Source organism: Carassius carassius, chromosome 19 (genome assembly GCF_963082965.1).
Source record: "Carassius carassius chromosome 19, fCarCar2.1, whole genome shotgun sequence".
Lineage (NCBI taxonomy): Eukaryota > Metazoa > Chordata > Actinopteri > Cypriniformes > Cyprinidae > Carassius > Carassius carassius.
Genome location: NC_081773.1, coordinates 18,128,777 through 18,135,039, shown reverse-complemented (window position 1 = coordinate 18,135,039; position 6,263 = coordinate 18,128,777). Strand labels below are relative to the sequence as shown.

Genomic DNA, 6,263 nt, shown 5'->3' with positions numbered 1-6,263 from the left:
TCTCCATCCCGCTAAACTCAGCGCAGCCACCATCACCTTCATCAGCCTCTTCATCAGCTCCGCCGAACAGCACAGCTCCGGTGACACAGTCAGTGTTTGCAATGGTCGCTGTGAGCTCAGGTGTTGTATCTCAGAGGCCTAGTTTGATCCTCCAGCTTCGTGAAAGCGCGCAGGATGAGTTGAAGTTTGTCTGCTGGAGTTTCTCCATCAGCTGCTGGAGTTACACACGCTGTTGATTCAGCCGCATGTTTGCTCAAGCACATGTTTAGTAAGACTTAAGCAGACCAGAGACAAAAGAGAAACTTTTAGCTTCTTGTTTATCTCATAATAACACCCAATCCTTGCATTTATTCCGTTATAAGAGTTGACTAGCTACATAGTGAGCTCGTTTAAAGTTGAGAGCAGGACATGTGCTGTTCTTTTTTTTTTTTTTTTTTTTTTTTTAACTCTTAAAAAGCTTTTAGTCCAGTGTTTTAATCTTAATTTCACAAATAAAAACATTTAGTGGTATTGCAACTGGATTTAGCTGTCTTTAGCTGTATTTTAATTGGAGAAATTTATATTTATGGAGAAGGTTGGCCAATTTAATTTAAGCGTATGGCATAAATTATTGATATTAAATAGGAAGTACATTATATCTCAACAAGGCTGTGGTTGGATTTTGAAAATGTATCAAAAGTAATGAAAGTATCACTACCGTCATTTTTCAAGATATAGAATCAAAAGATGGATGAATTGAATTTAGTGTGCTAATAAGTGAAGATTTATTATCAAGATGTTCAACTGACCAGATTCAGTATTGCTAGAATGCATTTTTAGTCATTCATGGGAAAAGTGACATTCATATAAACAGATACTTTTGCTTCATGTTTTCTTTAAGGGTTCCATAGCTCTTCATGACCATATTGAACATCATATCGTAACTAACTGACCTTGTGTTGATATCACTGGGAGATGTTAAATAATAAAAAGCACACATGTGCATGTCAGCACTTTTAGGGATGGCTGTGCTGTTGTCTTTTGTCTACCAGGGGTCAAACCACCTTTATAAAAAAAAAAGTACCTTCAGTACCTGTGTGAAGCTGAATGTGTTATAACCCTAAATTAAATGCAGAAGAGAATGTTATCTGAAAAACAAACATACCCATTTTGTTTGTACCAGTTGGTCACAACATCGCCACAGGCATAATCTGACCGTGACTTTTGCGTCATCTTGGTTTAAAGTGAATGTCATACTGATAAACTAAATGAAATTAAGGCTGTAACAAGCTAATCTACTAATGTTTTGTACAATTGGTAATATGTCATATCAATAAAGATCTCTAAACTGGTCTTTGTGAAGCTTGGGCATGCATGGTTAGTTAAAAGTGTGTTTTAACAGCAGTGCCATAGAAGAATCATTTTGAATCTAAGAAGCTTTCATGGAACAGTTTCATGAAGCAGGAACCTCTTTTTAGTGCGAAGAGTGTTTAAAAAATCTTAAGAACTGTTTTTCCCTATAAAGAACCTTTTGTGGAATGGAAATGTTAAACATTCTTCATGGAACCATTGATGCCAATAAAGAAGCTTTATTTGTAAGAATGGTCATGTTGAGATTTCCATGGCATCAGACAGGATTGAGACTGTGGAGCAAATGAAGCAGAAGTCTGCAGGATTCAGAAAAGTTGACCGTGTATAATTTAGTTGTGCTTCTAGCCTAGGCTGATATTCTTCAACCAGCAAGTGGCATTTGATATTTGTGTGTACGTAGCACATTCGTCCAGTGCCTTCTGGAAAATGTTTCTTCTGAATCAGAATCAGAATCAGAAAGAGCTTTATTGCCAAGTATGCTTGCGCATACAAGGAATTTGTTTTAGTGACATAAGCTTCCAGTAAACAGAGACAACAACACACAGACAAAAAAAAAAAAATTTACAGGAGAATTACAAATTGGCAAATAAATAAGTGTATAAACAATTGTGCTATAAATGATAATGCAATAGGATTGAGTGAGATGCAGGAATGTTCTGGGATGGAGGGGTAACAAATAAATATAAGGATATTGCACATTTTTGCATAAGTTTAAGTGGGAAACATTTAACTGTTCATGGGGTAGATTGCCTGGGGTAAGAAACTATTCTTGTGCCTTGCTGTTCTTGTATTTGCGGCCGGATGGCAAAAGTTCAAAGATGGGGTGACTTGGATGTGAGGGATCCAGAGTGTATTTCTGAGTCCTTTTCCTCACTCTGGATGTGTATAGTTCTTGGAGGGTGGGCAGGGGAGCACCAATAATCCTTTCAGCAGTCCGAACAGTTCTCTGTAGTCTTCTGATATCTGATTTTGTAGCTGAACCAAACCAGACAGTAATTGAAGTACACAGGACTGACTCAATGACGGCTGAGTAGAACTGTTTCAGCAGCTCCTGTGGCAGGTTAAACTTCCTCAGCTGGCGAAGGAAGTACAACCTTTGTTGGGCTTTTTTCACAATGGAGCCAATGTGATTGTTCCACTTCAGGTCCTGACAGATGGTGGTTCCCAGGAATCTGAATGACTCCACTGCAGTCACAGTGCTGTTCATGATGGTGAGTGGGGAAAGTGCAGGGGGGTTTCTCCTAAAGTCCACAATCATCTCCACTGTTTTGAGCGTATTCAGCTCCAGGTTGTTAAGACTGCACCAGACAGCCAGCTGCTCAACCTCCTGTCTGTAAGCAGACTCGTCACCGTCCTGGATGAGGCCGATGACTAGTGTCGTCTGCAAACTTCAGCAGCTTGACAGAGGGGTCTTTAGAGGTGCAGTCGTTGGTGTACAGGGAGAAGAGCAGAGGGGAGAGAACACATCCCTGAGGGGCACCAGTGTTGGTGGAGCAGCTGTTTGACATGAATTTCCCCAGTCTCACTAACTTTTGCCTATCTGTCAGAAAGCTGGTGATCCACTGACAGATAGAGCTAGGAACAGAGAGCTGGGTCAGTTTGGTCTGGAGGGTTGTTGGGATGATGGTGTTGAAAGCCGAACTAAAGTCCACAAACAGGATCCTCACATAAGTCCCTGTTTTGTCCAGATGTTGCAGGATGAAGTGCAATGCCATGTTGATTGCATCATCCACGGACCTGTTTGCTCGGTACGCAAACTGCAGGGGGTCCAGTAAGGGTCCAGTGATGTCCTTCAGATAAGCCAGAACCAGTTTTTCAAACGACTTCATGACGACAGACGTTAGAGCCACTGGTCTGTAGTCGTTAAGTCCTGTTATCTTGGGTTTCTTTGGAATGGGGATTATGGTGGAGCGTTTGAAGCAGGAAGGCACTTCACACAACTCCAGAGTTCTGCATCTTCCTATTGGTTTTATATGCCTAGTTTAACATGTCAGGTGATGTGTGTACAGTGTTGGGTTAGTTACTCAAAAAATTTAATTAGTTACTAGTTATTTCTGTAAATTGTAATGAGATTACTAGTAACTGCATTTGAAAAGTAACTTCACTACTTATTACTTTTTTTTTTTTTTAATTGTTTAGGGAAATTTTTCCAAATTCCGTTTTAATTTTTCTGGATTCCATTTTTTTCTGTTTTATTTTTAATGGTTAAATTTAATTATATTACGGTAATCAAAAAGCATGTCTAATTAATTTAAATCATAACACATATACATTTTCACAGCAATTTATTAAAAGTAAAAAAAAAATTACATGTTTAGGGCCCTATGAAATGTTTTATTTTTTCACCATATGTTTGATTTTTTTTAGCATGTGTAATTATTTAAATACATAAAAACAACTTAATTTATTAAATTTTTCTTTAAAAAATTACGAAATGTTTTTTTCCCCTCAGAAATTCTGTTGTGTATTTACATTTTTCTGGTTATCAAATGAAGGCATAAAACATTCATTTAGATTTTCTTTTAAATATTGAAAATTAAGCAAACTTTATTTTTTGGTAAACAAATGGGATTTACTATTAAAAATAAAACATGGAAGAAATGTTAAGCAAGAGATGTTTTAAAGCGCGAGAAATAGAGGTTTCCCCAGTAACAGCTGTAAATGAAGCAGAGCTACGCTCACAAATGCTGCTTTATCAGGCATATAACATGCAAGTCTTCCTTCAGAAATACAGCGATATAAAAACACCTGTGCCTCGTTTTGATATTTAAACATATAAATGTAAGGAATTATTATTATTAAACGTGCAGTACGTGCTCATGTTTATTCAACAAAGCATTTGGGAAAATCGTTTAGTTTTAAAATCGTGGCGAGTCTCCAAAAATAAATAAATGTATGGGAAACACATCCCACATCACAACCACCTGAGCCCAACTTCAGTCTACTCATCACCTTAACTTTTAACTGCGTTTGTAGACGGCACTGCAGCCAGACCTGAAGTTAACGTAGGGCCAAGCGCGTGCGCCCAATGAAACCGTCTATAAGATGACATTTCAGCACTTGACAAACGGAGAGCGACTCCTACGTAGGACTTGAAGCACAGCTGTGCGATTGCTTTACGTGCAATGTTGGGAAACACACGTCAAACAATAACGAACGATCGTAAAATTACTCGTAGAAAACACTCTTAAGCGCTAAGATCAATCGTTATCGGGAAACCCGGCCCAGAACTTTACACACAGGTAAACACAGCATGTTGCAAAAATCCTACTGATGTTTTTAAACTGTAGTGTGTGTAATAATTGAATAAAGATTGGTTTAAATGAATACAAACTCATGTTTGGTTTGATTGTTTTGGTCTGCATATAGGATATTTAATGTTGACCAGTGCAACGTGTTCAAAAACCCAAATGTTTAACCCCTCTTATGAATGTTGACAGGCACCGCCGTCCATGGTAAGCACAGAACAGAGGCAGCATGCAGAGCACATATTCCTCTCCTTCAGGAAGTCAAAATCCCCCTTTGCCATCTGCAAACACATCCTCGGTGAGTCTCAGCGCTCAGTTCTCACAGACACTTGAACAAGTACTGACTCTACTGTGCTGATTGAGTCTTGGTTCTTCCCATAATTTCTTCCTCTCCATGTTTAAAACTCTTACAGGTCACCAGTGACTTGCTCGTCTTTCTCAGAAAGCACACACTGTACATTTCGAATTTATAGGTCTGCTAAAGGTTAATTGATCAACTATAATGAAATAATTTATCAATTGTCAGAAAACCGCAGTTAGGAAAGTATCTGATCACATGGTAATGATTTACAGTATTAAACATGAAAAACATGTCAGTGTTTCCAACAGTGTTAACTCTTTCGGAAAATGAATTTTGCTTAGGCCTGATTTTGTTTTAAAAAAAAAAAAAAAACAGGTTCACACCATATATTTTTTTCGATTTTGCTTGATTTTTATTAGAGCCTTAAAGCGTTTTAACGGCTAAACTATCAAACATATCAAACTTTGTTTAGAGTGTGAAATATTTTAAGATCAATAATAAGTGAATAAAGAATAATAAATCAATGTTGTCTTTCTCTTTCCACAGAGACTAGTAAAGTGGACTATGTGTTGTTCCAGGCCGCCACAGCCATCATGGAGGCCGTGGTTCGAGAGTGGATCCTTCTGGAAAAGAACAGCATCGAGTCCCTCAGAACATTCCTCCTCACCTACGTCTTACAGAGGCCCAAGTAAGTGTGTGAATGAACATATAAAACGTGCCAACATGTGCTTGTACCTCTGGATAACCTCTGAAGCCATTTCCATCTCTTACCTGACCTTGTGTAAATTTCTCTCTGTTCCCTGCAGTCTGCAAAAGTATGTTCGAGAGCAGATCCTGTTAGCCGTAGCAGTAATAGTGAAGAGAGGCTCTCTTGACAAATCTATCAACTGTAAGAGCATCTTCCATGAGGTCGGCCAGCTCATCAGCAGCGGCAATCCCACAGTGGTAAGACTTCTGGATCACATGGATCAAAGCTGTGATAGTTAAATATATAATTCAGCATTCAAGGCCTATTAAACGCCCTTCAGTAAATAAGCGATTATTTTGGTTAGTAATATTATTGGTAGTCTGCTATTTGAAAAGCAGGGCTGGGCAAACATCACAATGTTCAAATAGTTATGAATATAATGTAATGTTCATTAATATATTTTGTATAACAGGTATGTATTTTCCTAAAATCTGTCAAAGGTTTTGGGAATTAGTTTAATTATTTATTATATATTTTTCTTCTCATGAATGTGGTTTATATGGGAAAAAAATAAATCATTAAATAACGAATTTAAACCTTATCAGTAATCTTAAAGAAGTTAAAACAATTTTTTTTAATGTGAAAACATGAAAATCTATTTGTCAGAACATGTGGG

At 37.7% G+C, this 6,263-nt stretch overlaps 1 protein-coding gene across 1 annotated transcript in view; it reads left to right on the top strand.

The window, feature by feature from the left end:
• Nucleotides 1–5,820: 5,820 nt before the first annotated feature.
• The window catches only part of LOC132095269 (exportin-4-like), a 28,952-nt gene continuing 28,509 nt past the window's right edge, over nucleotides 5,821–6,263 (top strand). Inside the window, exon 1 of the mRNA XM_059500098.1 lies at nucleotides 5,821–5,844. The gene's annotated coding sequence lies outside the window, so the exon portion shown is untranslated. The remainder of the gene's footprint in view (nucleotides 5,845–6,263) is intronic.